This window comes from Malaya genurostris, chromosome 1, assembly GCF_030247185.1.
Source record: "Malaya genurostris strain Urasoe2022 chromosome 1, Malgen_1.1, whole genome shotgun sequence".
Taxonomy (NCBI): domain Eukaryota; kingdom Metazoa; phylum Arthropoda; class Insecta; order Diptera; family Culicidae; genus Malaya; species Malaya genurostris.
The window spans coordinates 81,468,666-81,489,799 of NC_080570.1; the positions used below are offsets into that span (position 1 = coordinate 81,468,666).

Sequence of the window (21,134 nt, forward strand, 5' to 3'; positions counted from 1 at the left end):
AATGAACCATGAACTGCACCAGATGCTGGGAGAACCAACCCTCGTCCAAACGGCCAAGGTCGGGCGGTTACGGTGGGCCGGGCATGTTGTTAGAATGTCGGAGAACAACCCGGTTGATTCTCGATAATGATCCGACCGGTATAAGAAGAAGAGGCGCTCAGCGGGCAAGATGGATCGATCAATTTGAGGACGACCTGCGGACCCTTCGCAGCTACCGAGGCTGGCGGCGAACAGCAATGAACCGACTTGAATGGAGACGCGTCCTGTATAGAGCAGAGACTCGCGTGGCCTACGACTGAAAGAGTAAGTACGTACTTAGTAAAGCTGAAGTAGGCCTTCCACTAGGAGTAGCCTTGTAGCCAGTTTCGCGTGGACGTTTACCAGTGAGCCGACTTGACGGTGGCTTTGCAGCCCACGAAGTGTTTAACTGTTGTCAGACAACGCTAGAACCATGATATCGTAGATTGGTTGTCCTCGTAATTCACAACCGGGCTCTCCGGCTCCTTTCTCAAATCTTTCAACTGACACAAATACCTTGACAGACAGCAACACTCAATGCCACCAGCTCCTCCTCAGTAGACGACAGCGAGATGGTCGATTGTTTTCTGGTCAAGCATACAGCTGCACCGCATACTTAGCAGCAAACACCAGCACTAAGTTCTCCAATGTACCACAGTACTGAATTCCTTTGTGCTGGCAGATTTTTTTTAAACTTGTGACCGATATACCTGTCACTGTTATCGTATCGCAACCGAAATATACACTAATGTCACAAATACTATTTTTCTCAATGTTACTGCATGGATGTTTTACCAGATACGATTCGTTGTTGCTAACAATAGCGTTGGCAGCATTCATTGCAATGATTTTGCCGTTTATGGGAATGGTTTCTATCTGAAGTTGTATATATTCTCCTCGTCTAAGCTTGGGAATTTTGATGAGGACTACTATGTCTGATTCGTTATGAAAAGCTACAGATTCCAGAAAATCATAAGTTTGATCGTAGCTTTCAATTGTAATGCCTTGTGATTCTAAAAGTTCTAAAGCAAATTCTAGTTCTGGAGGTTGTAAGAACGTTTTCGATATTATGCCAAATTTCGATAGTTGTATTGATTCAAAGATTGTCATCCGCTGGTGGTGGATCATCTCGATGTTGAAGATGATGCTGTATACGTGTAAAATGTGTTTCCAGTCGATTGGATTGTCTAAACTCAACCTAGCTTGTTTTATGATACTATCAATTTCTATAGACTGTGTATTGTCGCGCAGTCCGAGCGGCGTGCGGGGAGGGTTGGAGGGGTGTTTCTTTTTGATCAGAAATATAAAACTGGTTTGTCGTTTACACAAACTTTTTATTCATTGGCACTTTCGCAATCTTCGACATCGCGTATTGAAGCGAGTTGCCTCAAATCAACATATTAATAAACAGTTATTATTTTTTGTACATTTACTCTTCGTTTATTCTTTCGCATTACAGCACTTTCAACACAACAGTTTTCTGGAGTTTTCACACCAGTTACACAGGGAGTATCTAACTTTAAGTAATCTAACTACTCTTTCTATTATTTCTCCCGGTATAGTATACTACACTACTGTACGTAGCTGTGGCATTAAAATTTCACTCCACGGTAAGCACTGCGAAACTGACTGAACTTTTTATGGGTCGACGCCTGAGACTTATGGATATTTTCCGCGAACTCTCTGAAACTGACTGTCTGACTACTATCCGTACACCATCCGAAACTGACTGACTCCTAACTCTTCCCAATCATGGGTTTTTTACCTTCGGGTAAAACCCGAAGATTTTGGTACAAACTGAGCTTGCGATTTGAAGTCGTAGGTTCATCCGACTTTCTCCGGAAGTTCTACCGAAGAGCCGAGACCACTGTTACTATGTCAGTGGCAGTTACTTGTTAAATATTGTTTCATACTGTTTGAATATAATTCTAAATGAATATCAATTAAATTTGTGAATTAGTGTTTGGGAACCTTTAAGAAAACGGATTTGGTTTTCAAGCCAACGATGCCTGGATTGTTGTTTAGTTCGATTATTTCTATGTAAGAGGGACTGATGAAATCACACCACAAAAGTATGATGCAACAATAAATTATAGTAACTCGGGGTGTCATCTTCCAGCTGTATAGATATATTGAATTGAAGAAAAATTAAAGGAATTATTAATTATGGTTAGGGTAAAATATTTCGTTTTCGTTTTAGCTTACTTTTGTGGATATTTCTTCCGCTGTGGTCAATTATGTTAGTTTCCCTATTTTCTGTTACTTTTAGTTCCTGATATCGAGGTTGGTGCTTTAGATTATTGCGTTTTCTCTCGAAGATCGTGCCATTTAAATAGAAATTAGGCTCTTCTCTGTTCTTGTTGAGTTCTTCTAAATCTTTGAGCTTCTTTTATACATATAATTAATTTTTTAGATTCTGTAAACTGTCTCCTTTTGTCTAATTCTTTCCTCTAAATCTTCGGGTATCGTTTCCTCATTTTTAAAGCCAAAAAATAGTTTTTAGGGGTTAATTTTGTTTGCGAGTGTATCGATTCATTATAAATGAAAACTGCCAAATTAATTTTTGCTGTTTCCGACAAATCTTTTGTTGTTTCTCTAATACTCAAAATGTTATGCATGTCACTCAACGTTCTGTGAACAATTTCAACCGTTCCGTTGGAAGAGGACTGCCCAACACTTGAATAATGGTACTCAACATACTTCAAGGAACTCTTTAATAGTGGTTTTTATGCCTCTTTGAGAAGAGTGCCATTGAAATGTTTTGGTACACTCAAACGGGCTTTTCCCCACTCATATCATTTAGACGGTAATGTCCGATGATAATAAATAAATAAATAAATAAATAAATAAATAAATAAATAAATAATTGTTGTTGAAGTGCATGATGCTTCTTGGCCCATGACGAGAAAGGAAGGAAGTTTGAAAAGAAGTAAGTTATAGCTTTAAGTATGTGTATAGCGTTGCGTGTCCTTAGAGGGATCGCTATTGTTAGTCTTGAAAACTTATTGCATAATGTTAGATAATGTTTGTTATTGATGATAAAAATGTCCATATGTACAATTTGCAACGGTTTTGTAGGTGTTGCTGTTAATTTATATTGTTGTTTATATGGTCTTCTTTCATACTTAGCTGTTTGGCATAACCTGCAAAGGTAAATAAATTTGGAAATTTTTGATTTCATATTCGGGATAAATATTTTCGGGATATGTGGGATTTAGTTTCGGTAATGCCTCTATGGTTCGCGTTGTGTTGTCTTTGGATTATTCGGTTTTGTTCAAGTTCGTCAATTATGTCTTCTAGCAATTGTTCGAACCGGAATAATTTAAATGTCTTCGCTCTGGAGAAATAGTTCTTGTATATTGTTTGCAAACTACACAGTACCTTTTCGATACAATAAATGCCAGTAGTGCATTTATTTGTGGCGTATTCCTTCAGAATGTTGATTAATGAGGCGGGACCGAAATTGGTCATTTTGATTATAGTTCTGTGATAGTTTCTAAATAAGGTTAGAGATTCTTGGCTATCCTCGTTCGCTTCTTGCAGAATAATTTGATTTCTGAAGTCGTTTAGAGGCCTAAGTGTTGATGGGATAAAGTTGCTATCGTCGGTATCCGCAGAGTGTTATGTCATGTCGACACTGGAGGAGGAGTTTGGTTTTACTTCAGTTTGCTGTTCTGGTTTAGGTTCGAATCTAGAAAGTGCGACCGCGTTTGTATTTAATGTTCCTTTTTGTACTTGATTTTGAATCCAAGTTCTTCTAGAGCAAGTTTCCAATGTCTTCGGTTTAAATAATTTAATTGTCGGAGCCACACTAGTGGTTTGTGATACATGCGTGTTTCAAAACGGGTTCCATAAATGTACGGTCTGAAATGTTTTGTTGTCCGAACAATGGCTAACAATTCATTTTCAATAGCAGAATAGTTGCATTCTGCTTCATTCAAAGTTTTCGATGCGTATGCAAAAGGGTGTTCTTTACCGTCTTCGAATTTTGGGGACAAAACTGCTCCAAGTGCGAAGTCGCTTGCGTCAGTTTCGAGAATAAACATTTTTTAAACATTTCGTTAAAGGTTTAGTTAATTTTGCAAAGTCGCGAATAAATTTACTGTAATATCCAAGCAAACCTAAGAACTCTCCTTTTAAGTCCGAAGGGCATGCGTATGAATTCAAAATGTCCTTGGTCCGTACTGAAAGCGGTTTTCGACCTGTCCTTGGGATGGGCTTCAATCTGGTGGAATCCAGATTTCAGATCTTACGTAGTGAAGTAGGTACTACGACCAAGCCTATCGAGTATTTCCTCGATAGAATTGGAATTAATTAATTTTATTAATTGGCGGTGATCTAAGACTATGCGCCATTTCTTCTTGCCGATGGAGATGTCCATGGTGAGATGGAATTCTGGATAATTCCATCTTCCAATATTTCGTTTACTTGTTTCTCGACTTCAGCTTTGTGAACCTAGGGTATCTGTAAGTTTTCGTGTGTACTGGAATGTCGTCAACTGTTCTAATTTGATGTAGGATTGTGGAAGTGCAAAGCCATTTTTCTGAATCTTTGTGAAGGATTTTGGAATATTTAGAAAGGGTTTTCTCAAATAAAAAGATGGCTTTTTGGTCAATTGGTTTCTCGTCAAAACATTTATTTTTCGTTAAAGGCTAACGTTTCGAAGGGTAAGGTACTTCAGGGCAAAACGACTACAAATATTTTTCGTCAAGTATGGTGTAACATTTATAATAGTTGGTTGAAAATGTTACACCATACTTGACGAAAAATATTTTTAGTCGTTTCGCCCTAAAGAAGAAGGTATAATCTTCGAAACGTTGGCCTTTAACGAAAAACAAATGTTTTGTCGAGGAACCAATTGAACAAAAAGCCATCTATTTTTTGTTTGAAAAACATTAATTGGTCGCACCCGCATCAAATGAAAGGGTTTTAAATAATGTAGACTTTTCTTCTGATTAAAGAAGACGACTTCTAATCATTTTTTTTCTAATTCTTCGTAGGGTGTGTAAGATGTTTGATGAAGGTGATTTATCAGGAATCAGGAATCAGAACAAATTGGCTCAAATGGCACGTTCCCCTTGATATTTGGAGATTTGTGCCTTGCCATCAATTTGTTTTTAGCATCATTTTCCCGATATATAAGAGGGAAGGATTGAAAGGAAATGGTAAGGGTTGGACTAGGAGGATGGGAAAAATTGACGACACAAAAACACATAAAAGCAGAAGTAAATTCTGCACCCCTAAGGGATGCTGAACAATCTGCTGAGGATCACATTTAGTGGAAGCAGAAGTAAATTCTGAACCTCTACGAGGTCCCGAACAGTCTGCTGTTAATAAAACCTCCAACCTCCGAGAGGATTTAGAGATCTTACAAAAGCGACACCATTCTGCACTCCCGGAAGAATGCAGAACGATTCGCAGTATGTACGAGCAGAAGTAAATTCGGTAACCCCTAAAGGATGCCAAACAATCTGCTAAACCCTATTTAAGGTGAATACAAAAGGGATTCATTCACTCCAGGAAGAACGATGAACCCTTCCGACTATAGTTCCTTACCACATTGGGTGAGAAACGAGAGAATATCCTTCAATTTTAGCTCCGCATACACAGACTCAACCATGTATGGAGAACCAAAAACCCGGATACGTAGCTGCGTCAATGCGGGACAGTTACATATCATATGATATGAAGTACCATAATCGCATTCACACAAATCACACGAATAATACTCAGCACGTTGAATAGTAGCCATGTGATAATTGAGTTTGCAATGTCCAGTCAGAGCTCTGACCAGAATACTGCAATGATGCTTGGAGAAATGCAGTAGACACTTTGACATTTTCAGATTTAAATCTGGTAGAAATGCTTTTGTCTGAGCGCAAGTTTGCAAGCTGCGCCAGTAGCTGGCATGTTTGGATGCAGCCCAACAACGAATCTTGTGCTTTATCCAACTAGTTGAAAGTGGTAAAGCTGGTTCAGGACCAACGAAATCATTCGTTGCACCAGCTCTAGCCAACTCATCAGCCCATTCATTTCCAGTAATACCAGAATGGCCGGGTACCCATAAGAAGTAAATAGCATTTGAAATGCTGAGGTCTTCAATTTGAGTTCGACATGCGATCGCTAGATTCGACCGTGAGTCATTCGAACTGAGTGCTTTCAAGGCTGCCTGACTGTCGGAACAAAAATAAATTCGTTTACCACAGAGTGCCGATTGTACTCCACACAGAATCGCGTAAATTTCTGCTTGGAACACAGTACAGTATCTACCAAGTGAATGAGACTGTTCCAACCTCATTTCACGACAGTAGACACTAGCACCAGCACGACCATTCAACAGAGAACCATCCGTATAACAAACTATGTGTTCATCAAGTTGTCGTTCCAGACAACCAGACAACCATTCCTCACGAAGAGGATAGCTCACATTGAATGTTTTGAAAGGAAAACTACATGTGAGAGTTAGGTCACTAGGAGCGAGTAAATACTCATCCCACGTAACCATTTGAGACCACAAGCGAGTGTGGCTGGTAGCATAATCTAATGGGTTACTGTTCCAAAGCCCTGTAACCTTAAGACGGTATGCACAAGATAATGCTTTTTGTTTTAGGAACACATGTAGTGGTTTAATGCACAGTAGCGCCTCTAGAGCAGCAGTAGGGGTTGTCGTGAATGCTCCTGTCATCGCCATTAGGACCATCCTTTGGAGATGATTTAGCTTTGACTGAACTGTCGCGACTTCTCCTTTCTGCCACCATACAAGACATCCATATGCTAAAATTGGTCTAACAATAGATGTGTAGATCCAATGAATATATCTGGGTTTGAGTCCCCATGATTTTCCAAAAGCTCGTCTGCATTGGCCGAAAGCCATGCAAGCTCTTTTAATCCTGAAATCAATGTGAGCAGACCAATTCAGTTTTGAGTCAAGAATAACCCCGACGTATTTAACTTGATCGACTACAGTAACCTCTGAACCGACGAACTGTAACGGACGAGCTCCTGTGATTATCCTACGATGAGTGAAAAGCACCATTGATGTTTTGCCCGGATTTACAGATAATCCAACCTGACAACACCATTGTTCAACAGATCGCAGGGCTTGTTGCATTAAATCAAAGAGAGTGTTAATGCTTATACCGGTCATCAATATATGATAATCGTCGGCAAAACCATAAGTCGGAAATCCAAGGTTATTAAGTTTCCTTAACAAACCATCAGCGACTAGGTTCCATAAAAGTGGGGATAGTACACCACCTTGAGGACACCCACAGACACTCAGATTTTTAATCTCTGCTTGCCGAAGCGATGAACAAAGAAGTCGATTGCCAAGCATTGCGTGAATCCAATTTGTGATACTTGAAGGTATGCCATGACCACGGGCTGCTTCCAGAATTGAATTGAAAGACACGTTATCAAAGGCACCTTCAATATCTAGGAAAACTCCCAAGCAAGATTGCTTTTGTGAGAAAGCTTTTTCAATGTTGTACACAACATCATGTAACAGGGTTGTAGTGGACTTTCCACGCTGGTAAGCATTCCATGTAGCGGATGCACGCCCAGACTAACATTTCTGATATAGTGATCGACTATGCGTTCCACTGTTTTAAGAAGAAATGAGCTAAGACTGATAGACCTGAAACTCTTCGCTTCCTCATAAGTGTCGCGACCGCCTTTGGGAATAAATTTGACAATTATTTCCTGCCAGGCTCTTGGAATATATCCTGTCGCAAGACTAAAAGTAAGTATTTTCTTCAAAACATGTTTGAAATGTTCATACCCTTTCTGCAGTAACACTGGGAAAACTCCATCCTTTCCAGGAGACTTGTACGGAGCAAAACTCTCAACTGCCCATTTGACCGATTCAATCGTCACAACGCTTCGAGCAAGGGCCCAAGAATCGTAACTACCTGAAAAAGTCTCGGGAAGAGCTGTCGGTGATGGATCCATACAACCTGGAAAGTGAGTGTTAAAAAGATAGTGAAGTACATCACCTTCATCAGACAAGTGTTCACCATCTGAAGTTCTTAAGAAACTGACATTAAAGTCCTTAGACTTCGAAAGTAACTTATTTAATCTGCTAGCCTCGTTGAGACTAGAGACATTTGTGCAGAGGCTTTTCCAACCACTTCGCTCAGACGATCGAAGAGCATTTTTGTAAGCCCTTCGAGCCGACACGAATGCCTCCGACCCATCTCTGCGTCGGTGGTTCCAAGCTCTTCTGCATAGTTTCCTTAGTCTAGCAAGTTCAGCATTCCACCAAGGAGTTCATCTAGTAGCTCGCACAATCCGAAGTGGACAAGCCTCTTCATATGCTGCAACTATGAGTGAATTTGTCTCGTCGACAACATTTTCCAAATCAATTGAGGTTTCAATTGTTGGTTGGTACCCGTAAAATCTAGTCGCCAAGCCCTCTTCATAGAGGTTCCAGTTTGTAGATTTGGGATTACGATATGTGATAATATCAAATTTAACGTTTGAATGATCAAAGAAGATGTACTTATGATCAGACAACGAAGGTTCGAGCTCATCGGAGACGAGCCAATTCACCAACTCATGCGCAATTCTATCAGAGCAGAGAGTAACGTCCAAAACCTCCTCTCTTCCAGATCTCGCAAAAGTTGGACGGTTTCCTGCATTGACTATGTGCAGGTTTGTACTGCTCACAAATTCCATCATATCAGAGCCTCTCGAATTTATATCTGTGCTGCCCCAAATGATATGGTGAGCATTTATGTCACTGCCGATTACAAGCGGTAAATCACTTTTGCAGCAGTATGATATAACCTTTTTGAAGTCATCGCTTGGCGAAGGTTGGTTATGCGGCAAATATGCCGAACAATAGACATATTTTCTGTCTATGCCATCAATAGTCATATCAACTGTGACAGCACAAATATCCCGAGTTGTGAGCTCCGATATGAGAGAAACATCGAGAGCACTATTTGCAAGTATGCATGCTCGAGGCATTTCACGTGGATTTGTCATACCGGTCTTGTTGAAGGCAACAAAGACTGGGTTTAACAATTTTCCAACGTAGAAGTTTCCCTTTTGGAAATATGGTTCTTGAACCAAAGCTATAGAAGCTTTACCTTCTTGCAGAAGTCTGGATAGATTTATAGTTGCTGTACGTTTATGCTGGAGATTGATTTGTGCCACTCTAACCATTATCAATCAGAGTAATGAACACCCCATCTCCAGCACTTATCGTACAACAACTAGAAGAAACCAAATATATTGGCTTATAATCGCCTATAGCGAACCATGTAAGGATTTTTTTTAATGTTTTAATCATTTAAATCCCACGAGTTGCGAAGAAAGAAGTCGTCCACTGTGCCAAAGCTTCGTTTAACACAGTAAGGGATAACCCCAAGATATTCCGTTCACGACTGCATTGTTTAACCTCCTGTAGCCATTCAGTCATCGGCACGGAAATACAACTTAACTTTGGAGTACCTCTTTTGTGGCCTTTTACGACATGGAACAGGAAACCAGTGGATCAATTCTTGGTAGGAAATAATTCCGCCGGATGCCACACGGCTTACCTGTTTGGTGGACTTATACCACCGGTACAGGTGGAGCGTAGCGTTATTCTTAGCCAATGGGGAAAGCGCTACCGACACTACACGGCTATCTAGGCTGCTCAAAAAGGGAAGTTGACATTGATGGTCAACTTTCATGGCCGAGCAGCCAGTATAATTCCTTATTTGTATGACAATTGTTTTTTGTGGGAGAATTAATTTATTATTGCTCACTTAATAAGAGCTTCTAAATCAAGGAGTGTTTCATAACCTATGATACCGTCGAAAAATGTATGAAAATTTAGAAGGTAAAAATGAGCCAAATTTTCGGACCAAAGAGCGTCGTAATAAATTTTTTATCAGCGGAATGTTACCCTGAAGCGGCTTTGCATTTTTCTTGTCTTGATTTCGGGAGTAGTAATTTACCAGTAATTTTGAGTCTTTGCCAAAGAGTTTAACTATTACATAGAGTAGTCCTTTTATTGTATTCAGGTCAGCGCGTTGTGAGGAAAGAGAATTTGAAAATTTACACTTGATTCTTCAGCTTCTACTTCCTCTTCGGTCTCACTTATATCTAATTCGTTGTCTTCCTGCTCGGCATCGTGATTGTGAATTTCGTTAGAACGCAACGATGGGTATATTTCCATTGGTGTAGTGTTTTGCCTGTCATATGACCTTTGGTGTCGAGTTGAATATTCCGGGTATTTGTTGTATGATTTATTAAAAGGCTTATAATTTTTGTTGGAATTGGGTTGCTGCTCGAACTCTGCTTAGGCGTGTGTTTCAGTTTTTTCTGCATTTTGGAATCTACACAAGAATGCATAGGCATCCTCTAAATCGCTAGGTTGAGCGATTTGAGCATATCCGAAATATGGTTTACTGAGTCCATTTATAAAAGCATTATTGTTCTGTTTAATTGCTTCCCATTGTGTCAAGCATGTTTCATTTTGCTTCGCTAAATATTTTATATTAACCATAATTTCTTTTGTGCGTTTGTAATAAATGTGTAAAGGTTCGGTCATTTTCAATTACCAGAGTTGTGTTTGGTAAGTCGCAATGTTATTGCGATCACCTTAAGCACTGTGTAATATGTCTGCTACCTCCTCGAAGGTAGTATGGTTTCCATTTACACATATCATGTCTCGAGCTTTGCCTTCTGTAGGAGAGATATGTGGAACCAAATTAAAATGTAAAGTATGCAGTTACAATACAAAATATTATAAATAAGTGAGTTCATTATTTCATATATTAAAAGAAAAACGAGTCCCTTCATAAAATATGCAAGGAAACCTCAATCAGCTCATTTCACAATTCGGACGTCGTGGCGAAAACTTGTTTTCTGCCCAAGCAATAGCAGATCGTTATCAGCAAGCAGTAGTCTCCCTTTTTTCCTCTCTCGTGCTCTACCTCCGGAAGCACGCCAGTATAAAAGAAGCCGTACCATCGTTCATGATTTTATTCACAATTCGGACGCCGTGGCGAACACTTCTCTTCCGCAAAAACAGTAACAGACGGTTAGCAGCAGTCTCACTCTCTTACTCTGTCTCTGGCAGCACGCCATTATAAAAGAAGCAGTTTCATCATCCACGGGCTCAACCAAGTAGCAGATGGCGAAGCATACGGACACATCCCGCAATCCAGCAGTAGTCATCTTCTCTCGCTAGCAGCAGGCCGGCACAAGGGGAACAGTTTGATCGTTGACGAGTCTACACCGGGTGGCAAAACTTTCAAACGCGTGAAGCAGCAATCAGCCGTCATGGAAGAACGTAATTCGGTTTGCCACAAAAACGAAAAATCACGACACCTTCGACTTTGGTTATCACCGCCTGTTCGTACACGGCAAATATATCCGGTGCTACGTGTAGTCGGTATAAATTTAAAGCTCTTCAGGCTGTGTCTAGCCAATTAGCCACTTGTTTTTTATTCCCGTCGAATGATGGAATCATCCGAGTTGGATCAGGAATTCTACAGAATTCAGTGCGGCGTTCCTCCATTGCAGGGGCTTGCCGTTGTTGTTGTTGTTGCTGCTGCTGTTGTGAGGTGTTATTCTCTATTTGGAGAGCACCGATTCTTTGCTCCAAGCTTTTAATTTGATCAATGATGGCTTGTAAATTAATATTTTCCATTTCAGAGATTTTTAAGGCTCTTATTTTTGGAATTGGGTTGAATTTGGGCATAAATTGTGGTAAAAGAAAGGGAGAGATTACTCACGGTTCCTCGTTCTTGAAGGATTGAAATTTACCGCTTTAGTGTTGAAATCTTCTAATTGGTTGTAACAAATCGCCTACGGGATGAGGGATGGCGTGTGATGATTATCGATGGAACTTCTTAGCCGGTCAGCCAACGTTGTGTGTTGAACACTTACCTACTCTTTCAGTCGTAGACCACGCGGTTCTTTGCTGTATACAGGAGGCGTCTCCATTCAACTCGGTTCATGGCTGCTCGCCGCCAGCCTTGGTAGCTGCGAAAGGTCCGCAGGTCGTCCTCAATTTGATCGATCCATCTTGCCCGCTGCGCGCCTCTTCTTCTTATACCGGTTGGATCATTATCGAGAATCATTTTAACCGGTTTGTTCTCCGACATTCTACCAACATGCCCGGCCAACCGTAACCGCCCGACCTTGGTTGTTTGGACGAGGGTTGGTTCTCCCAGTAACTGGTACAGTTCATGGTTCATTCGCCTTCTCCACGTACCGTCTTCCATCCGAACTCCGCCGAAGATGGTTCGCAACACCTTCCGTTCAAAAACACCTAGTGCGCGTTGATCCTCCGCAAGAATTTTCCAGGACTCGTGCCCGTAGAGGATAACCGGTTTAATCAGCGTTTTGTAGATAGTTAACTTCGTACGACGGCGAATTTTGCTCGATCGAAGCGTCCTGCGCAGTCCAAAGTAAGCACGATTCCCTGGAAATATGCGTCTCTGAATTTCTCTGTTGGTGTCATTATCGGCACTCACCAGTGAGTCCGAGTACACGAACTCGTCGACCATTTCGATTTCATCACCACCAATCAGAACTCGTAATGGGTGGCTGACGTTATCTTATCTCGAGCCCCTGCCTTTCATGTACTTTGTCTTTGACACATTGATGTCTAGTCCGATCCCCTTGGCCTCAGCTTTTAGTCTGATGTACGTATCTTCCATCTTCTTAAAGTTGCGTGCTATAATATCATCAATATCATCAGCGAAACCAAGTAGCTGGACGGACTTTCTGAAAATCGTGCCACTCGTGTCTACCCTCGCTCTTCTTATCACACCCTCCAAAGCAATGTTGAATAGCAGACACGAAAGGCCACCACCTTGCCGTAGCCCTCTGCGAGTTTCGAAGGGACTCGAGTTTATCCCCGATACTCGAACAACGCACACCACTCGATCCATCGTAGCCTTGACCAATCGTATCAGTTTGTCCGGGAATCCGTAGTCGTGCATGATTTTCCATAGCTGTTCTCGATCGATTGTGTCGTAGGCTGATTTGAAATCGATGAACAAGTGATGTGTGGGCACATTGTATTCGCGGCTGGCGGATGGCGAACAGTGTGTCCGTGGTAGCGCGTTCACCCATAAATCCTGCCTGATATTATCCCACGAATTCGTTTGCAATCGGTGAAAGTCGACGGCATAAGATTTTGGAGAGTACCTTGTAGGCGGCGTTCAGCAGAGTTATCGCGCGGTAATTGCAGCAATCCAGCTTATCGCCCTTTTTGTAGATGGGACACACGATTCCTTCCATCCATTCCTCCGGTAAAATCTCATCCTCCCAGATCTTGGTAACGACCCAGTGCAGTGCTTTCACTAGTGCATTACCAGCGTGTTTTAGTAGCTCGCTTGGTATTTGGGCAACGCCAGCGGCATTATTATTTTTCAACCGGCTTACCACCTCCTCGACTTCTTGGAGGTCTGGGACCGGCAGTCTATCGTTTTCCGCACGCGTTCCCAAGTTCGTTACAGCGCCGCTATTTTCGTATTCCGCTGCATCGCCATTGAGGTGCTCGTCGAAATACTGCCGTCACCTCTCGATCACCTCACAGTCGTTCTTGAGAAGATCCCCGTTGGTGTCCTTGCACATATCGGACTGTGGCACATGGCCTCTGCGCAAACGGTTCACCTTCTCGTAGAACTTCCTTGTGTCGTTAGCACGGAACAGCTGTTCCATCGCTTTGCGATCTCGGTCTTCCTGTTGGCGCTTTTTTCTACGGAATACCGAGTTTAGTCTGTTCCGCGCTTGTCTATCGCTCCTCGTTTACTCTCGTCCGGTGTTACAGCTTGCTCCCATTCTTCTCGTCCACTTACTGTACACATTCGTCGTAGAACCAGTCGTTCCTTACGTTCGGAGCCGCCGTACCTAGCGTTGCGGATGCAGTGCTACCTATGGCAGAACGGATGTCTCTCCAGCCATCTTCAAAAGTAGCTGCACCAAGCTGCTCTTCCGTTGGTAGTGCCACTGCCAACTACTGCGCGTAATCTTGGGCTACTCCAGCATCCCGGAGCCGCGCGATGTTAAACCGCGACGTTCGGTTTCGACGTTTGGTAGCCACCGTCGAAAGTTTTGAGCGTATGCATACAGCAACCAAGTTGTGGTCTGAATCTATATTCGCACTGATCACTGTCAGGTGATCTCCAGGTAGCTTTGTAGATATCCTTGCGGGGAAAGAAGGTGCTTCTGACTACCATTCCCCGGGAGGCCGCAAAGTTGACACACCGTTGGCCGTTGTTATTCGATGCGGCATGCAGGCTGTTCGGCCCGATTACCGGTCGGTACATTGCCTCACTTCCTACCTGGGCATTCATGTCACCGATGACAATTTTTACATCTCTGCGTGGGCAGTCATCATAGGCTTGTTACAGCTGCACGTAGAACGCTTCTTTCTCGTCATCGGGTCTCCCTTCATGTGGGCAGTGCACGTTGATGATGCTGTAATTGAAAAACGACCTTTAATTCTCAACTTACACATCCTAGTCTTGATCGGCTGCCACCCAATCACTCGTTGGCGCATCTTGCTTAGCACTAGAAAGCCCGTTCCCAGCTCGTTCGTTGTGCCACAGCTATAGTAGAAGGTAGCCGCTCGATGTCCGCTTTTCCACACCTTCTGTCCCATCCAACAAAGCTCCTGCAGCGCTACGACGTCGAAGCTGCGAGGATTTAGTTCGTCGTATATTATCCTGTCGCAACCTGCGAAACCTAGCGACTTGCAGTTCCATGTTCCAAGTTTCCAATCGTAGTCCTTATTTCGTCGCGTGGGTCTATGCCGATTGTTCCGGGTCGTATTCTCTCCTGTATTGTTTGTAATTAATGTTTCATGGGTGGCTTATTAGGCCTACGCCAACACCCTGTCTCGCCGGAGGATCATCGTGCTTGCTCTGTTTAACGTCCCAACTAGCACTAGGACGATCCCGTTGGTGGGGTTGCCACCTTGGGTTTAGTTGGACGGGATGCAGCATTTCATACTCAGCCGCTGGATACCAGAACAGACGCTGTTTGAAGCCGCTCCTAACATGGAGTACAGACGCTCCGACATCCTCTAAAGAGGACCCCCTTCCCTGTCAGCATACGACCAAGGTCCCACCGGGGTTGATTATCCGTTACTGGACAAGAGGCTAAGAGCCACACTAGAGCCTGAGTTACACATTGTCCAGTCGTTTACGAACCAACACTCTACAGTGTTGAATACTTGTTGTTTGAATTTAAAACAAAAGTTCCACGTGTATAGTTTTTGTTGTAATAGTAAAATTTCACTTCACTATTTAGAGTTTCTTCACTGAATCGTAGAACGAGCTGTACGACTGCGCCACTTATGTATTTTGTTTTATTCAAGTGTTTAAAAAAACATTATATTTCACGTTACATTTGATTTCCACAACTGAACTCTCTTAGCTCTCGAATCGAACTGACTAGCTTCTCTTGCCTGAATGTTCCTGACTACCTAGCCCTAAACTATTGTATCAGCGGTTATCCTGGCCGACCATGTCGAAGTCCTCGATACGGCGTGTTGGTTTCGGCTGATGTAATTACTAATGGTTCTTGGATGATGCAACCTCGATGGCCGGATGTCTGCTGCAATGTCAGCGGTTCGATAATTGGTAACAGGGTGATTGACATCTCCACGCGTTGGATACACTGGCGTCTTACTGCTGGCGCGTACTTTGCTGACGTCTGTGCGTACGGGCCTATGTTATTCGGGTTCATCCATAACTATACGTTCACCGAATTGGCACTCGTTAGTACTTCATACGCTTTGAAACTATTCAACACTTTGTTTTTGGAATTCTTTCAAAACGCGACCGTAAAACGACTCCAATCGTCGACGAAAGTTACGAAATACCGCTCACCATGGATGCCCACCGGCAAACCGGCTTTATTGGATTGCATGCATTACCATGCCGACGATGCCATAATTCAGGTTCTTTCTGCACACGACCACACGAATAAAGTACTGATTTTGTCAGTTTCTTCTGATGGAAGTCAAGCTCATATAGATTACCACGACGCTCACCGATCGCGACCAGTTTCGAATCGATATGTGCGGCACCATCCGCGAACACAACTTTCAATCCGGCTATTTTCACGTTTCGTACGGGCAAGAAGTTCAATGGGAATCGACATACTTTTCGCTACAACGAATACATCACCACATTCTTTGGCCACATTTGCCATCGATAAAAGCTTCTAAAACAGCTTCCGATCGTTTGTAAGATGCTCTGACGATCAGCGATTTCACCACCAAAAAACAAACTTTTCTCACTTTTTCCTAGGTGTGCACTGTTTTTCTTCGATTCATTCTTCTTCTCATCGTACTTTTTCTGGCAGTCAGCGATTTTGTGCCTTTCGCGATTACACCCCAAACACTTCCACTTTGTAGTCTTTTTATAATGCTGCTTGCCATTGCGCTTGATTTCTTTATGAAGCAATTTGCGCTTTATAAAACCCAGTGACAGCATTTCTTCCGACATTGTCTCCAGGGCGGTCACGGTGGCAAAATTCTTCCACAAAGTCAACAAGAGATAACATACAATATTGGATGACGATCCAATCTCGCGCTGGTCGATTTATAGTCTCGAACAATCCCTTCAAACGTCAGAAAATGATCTTGTAAACAACTTGTGTCGCAGTGTAAATATTTTTTAGCAAGTGGAGCTTACTTGCAATGCTCTTTCGCTGGAAAACTCTTTCTAGTGCTAACCAAAGTGGAACCTTGAGAAGACGCAAAGGACAGTTTTTAACGAGATACAATTTGAAGGAAATTGGCTTTAAACTTGGGTGTTTTATTCTGCATGATTTGAATTTTGAACTGAATTATTTTATTTGTACCTTTCTTAAATACATATATAGGATTATTAATATTATTATGTTACGTTATTTACCCTCGGTTTTAACCTTAAGGTCATTCACCGAGGTAAGTACAGTTGTAGAATTTCAGAAAAAATACATTTCATCAGAGCTCTGAACACCGCTACAAAGTTCGAAAAATATCTGTGTATAAATGTGTGATTTCTACCAAACTTGGTACAGATGCTTATTGCACTTGGAAAGTGGTCATAAGGGTATTTTCATGTGGGTGGAAGGAGCAGCAAGTGTCCCTAGCGGGAGGATGTTAGGTGAAACTGAAGAGATGGATAATATAAAATAAGAAAGAAAAAATTAAGGAAAGAATAAGACGTGACAGAGGGTCATTTAAGCAAGCAAAAATTTTCTAGTAACTAAACTTTTGCCTTCTACCAGAGGAGTCGGGCTTAGGCATCTGATCAATGCGAATCACACGAGTCTGTGGTATGTCGAAAAGTAATGATAATGGTCTTTTGCCATTCACTATCCGAAACGGCAACAGAGAAGTTACTAGAAGTTGTCACTTTCTACTTACGACGGCATTCTCACACACAATGAGTTCTACAGTGCATGGATGTTTTTTTGTCGTGAATACGGCTTACTTTACTATGGGGCGCCTTTTCAAAATTTACCCTCTGAGAGAGTGATAAGTTTTTGATCGTGAATATCTCATGTTATATCTAATGAATCAACATAATTCATGCTACACGCCATCGGAAATATGATCACAATTTTATAATAAAATTTTCAGTTCTGTGACATATTCTTAAATAGTTCAAATTAAACTTTTCTGAAATGTTTGGTATAAACGAGTATCAAAGAAGATAATTCATAAGGCGTGTTTGCCTTTCTCGTATTTTGAAAGCTCATTGATCTGTAGAAGAATTTATATAATCTTACTACCAATAGAATCGAAAATTTTTAACTTGAACGTGTATTGCAACAACATTGAAGTTTTTCAATAGTATACTATTGAAAAACCTGTTTGATTTAACCCATGAAAGCACCAGCCAATCGGAACGCGAGATGTCTGAATCTATACAAGAGCATTCATATAAAAGTTGAGTGGTTCATTTTTCCTACCATTTGCTGAGCAATTGTTCCCGAAACAAGACACACGAGAGCAACATCGAGGATCTGTCGTCTCACTGTTTCCCGATCTGAATGCACGAGACACAATGACGCACAATGACACCGAAAATCGGTAGAAAGGCAGCCAAAAAGTCCAGCAAGGCCCATTGCTGAAACATGACACACACGAGAACCATATCAGATTTCAATATTCCCTACCAAAAGATTCATCAAGATGGAAACTAAATCAATTAGCACCGTCACTAACACATTCGATTTTTGCTTGGAACACAGGACAGTATCTACAAAGTGAATGCGACTGCTCTAGTCTCATTTCACGACAGTAGGCACCAGGAGAAGCACGACAATTCGAACTATTATTTATGTGCCCAGAGCCACAGTGTGCTGGCTGTAGTGCTCCACTGCAAAGATGTGAATATATATATACACCGACCTCCTCTGTAAGAAAGTGAAAGTTACGTCACTAGAAGATAATTATAAGAAAAAATATATATAAGAAATATGTAATATAAAAAATTATTACCAAATCGAAATTAAAGATAAGAATCATCAAAAGTTGGAAATGGTCGATAAAAAAGATGGTTCTAATATTTTATGAATTAAATATCATCAAAACTTTAAGCATTTAGTGTTCCTGATAGGAGTTTTCGCAGATTGACTCAACCCCGAATGAAATTCGACCATCACTATAGAATCTGTTGCAGATGTAGGCTTTCCTGAAAACGTCAGACCTCTCTTCAAGGCTAGTGCGTGAACTGGTTCAGAAGAGCGTCAAATAAAATAATTTAAACTAAAAAGTAAGCAGGGGAGTTTTTGATGTGGAACACATCTTTGTTTTTTCATATATAATGGCAAATTAGAAACTCAAGGAAAAATACACGTAGAAATGTGATCAGTTTTGGAACACTTACAGCTCAGTCAATGTTGAATCAATTATTAATATTATTTCACCATTTGATTGGAAATATTTCTAAGATTCAATTTGAATGTATCAAGCATCGTATTTTCAGTTATATACGATTCCATTATTTTTACGTTTTGTCTTTGACCCATCAGTGCAGAGCAGTTCAAATTGAACTGCTTAGTGCTAAACTCGGCAGTTCAATTTGAACCGCTAAGCAGACGTAAAGTTTCTGCTACTTACAGAACACTTTTTGTTTTGCAACGAAGTGCAATGTCTTTTCTGACGTGCCGAACGAAAACGTGTTTTCGACTATTTCTGGCCGATGCAGGTATGGTCATTTAGGGGTTAGCCAAATTTTGTGCTAGGGCACATAACCGTTTTCATTATTTTTACGTTTCGTCTTTGACTCATCAGTGCAGAGCAGTTCAAATTGAACTGCTTAGTGCTAAACTCGGCAGTTCAATTTGACCTGCTAAGCAGACGTAAAGTTTCTGCTACTTACAGAACACTTTTTGTTTTGCAACGAAGTGCAATGTCTTTTCTGACGTGCCGAACTAAAACGTGTTTTCGACTATTTCTGGCCGATGCAGGTATGGTCATTTAGGGGTTAGCCAAATTTTGTGCTAGGGCACATAACCGTTTCATTATTTTTACGTTTCGTCTTTGACTCATCAGTGCAGAGCAGTTCAAATTGAACTGCTTAGTGCTAAACTCGGCAGTTCAATTTGAACCGCTAAGCAGACGTAAAGTTTCTGCTACTTACAGAACACTTTTTGTTTTGCAACGAAGTGCAATGTCTTTTCTGACGTGCCGAACGAAAACGTGTTTTCGACTATTTCTGGCCGATGCAGGTATGGTCATTTAGGGGTTAGCCAAATTTTGTGCTAGGGCACATAACCGTTTTCATTATTTTTACGTTTCGTCTTTGACCCATCAGTGCAGAGCAGTTCAAATTGAACTGCTTAGTGCTTAACTCGGCAGTTCAATTTGAACCGCTAAGCAAACGTAAAGTTTCTGCTACTTACAGAACACGTTATGTGCCCTAGCACAAAATTTGGCTAACCCCTAAATGACCATACCTGCATCGGCCAGAAATAGTCGAAAACACGTTTTCGTTCGGCACGTCAGAAAAGACATTGCACTTCGTTGCAAAACAAAAAGTGTTCTGTAAGTAGCAGAAACTTTACGTCTGCTTAGCGGTTCAAATTGAACTGCCGAGTTTAGCACTAAGCAGTTCAATTTGAACTGCTCTGCACTGATGGGTCAAAGACGAAACGTAAAAATAATGAAAACGGTTATGTGCCCTAGCACAAAATTTGGCTAACCCCTAAATGACCATACCTGCATCGGCCAGAAATAGTCGAAAACACGTTTTCGTTCGGCACGTCAGAAAAGACATTGCACTTCGTTGCAAAACAAAAAGTGTTCTGTAAGTAGCAGAAACTTTACGTCTGCTTAGCGGTTCAAATTGAACTGCCGAGTTTAGCACTAAGCAGTTCAATTTGAACTGCTCTGCACTGATGGGTCAAAGACGAAACGTAAAAATAATGAAAACGGTTATGTGCCCTAGCACAAAATTTGGCTAACCCCTAAATGACCATACCTGCATCGGCCAGAAATAGTCGAAAACACGTTTTCGTTCGGCACGTCAGAAAAGACATTGCACTTCGTTGCAAAACAAAAAGTGTTCTGTAAGTAGCAGAAACTTTACGTCTGCTTAGCGGTTCAAATTGAACTGCCGAGTTTAGCACTAAGCTGTTCAATTTGAACTGCTCTGCACTGATGGGTCAAAGACGAAACGTAAAAATAATGAAAACGGTTATGTGCCCTAGCACAAAATTTGGCTAACCCCTAAATGACCATACCTGCATCGGCCAGAAATAGTCGAAAACACGTTTTCGTTCGGCACGTCAGAAAAGACATTGCACTTCGTTGCAAAAACAAAAAGTGTTCTGTAAGTAGCAGAAACTTTACGTCTGCTTAGCGGTTCAAATTGAACTGCCGAGTTTAGCACTAAGCAGTTCAATTTGAACTGCTCTGCACTGATGGGTCAAAGACGAAACGTAAAAATAATGAAAACGGTTATGTGCCCTAGCACAAAATTTGGCTAACCCCTAAATGACCATACCTGCATCGGCCAGAAATAGTCGAAAACACGTTTTCGTTCGGCACGTCAGAAAAGACATTGCACTTCGTTGCAAAACAAAAAGTGTTCTGTAAGTAGCAGAAACTTTACGTCTGCTTAGCGGTTCAAATTGAACTGCCGAGTTTAGCACTAAGC

The 21,134-nt window shown here is 41.5% G+C and overlaps 2 protein-coding genes across 6 annotated transcripts in view; one reads left to right on the forward strand and one right to left on the reverse strand.

The window, feature by feature from the left end:
* Nucleotides 1-21,134, reverse strand: part of LOC131440628 (broad-complex core protein isoforms 1/2/3/4/5) — a 294,222-nt gene that overhangs the window by 220,248 nt on the left and 52,840 nt on the right. The gene's annotated exons all lie outside the window — the stretch shown is intronic.
* Nucleotides 1-21,134, forward strand: part of LOC131440627 (sodium-dependent nutrient amino acid transporter 1-like) — a 458,129-nt gene that overhangs the window by 36,411 nt on the left and 400,584 nt on the right. Inside the window, exon 1 of one of the 2 annotated variants that reach the window (XM_058612075.1) lies at nucleotides 2,882-2,947. The exons of the other annotated variant lie outside the window; for it this stretch is intronic. The gene's annotated coding sequence lies outside the window, so the exon portion shown is untranslated. Of the gene's footprint in view, nucleotides 1-2,881; nucleotides 2,948-21,134 lie in introns of those variants that run through there. 2 annotated transcript variants of the gene reach the window in all.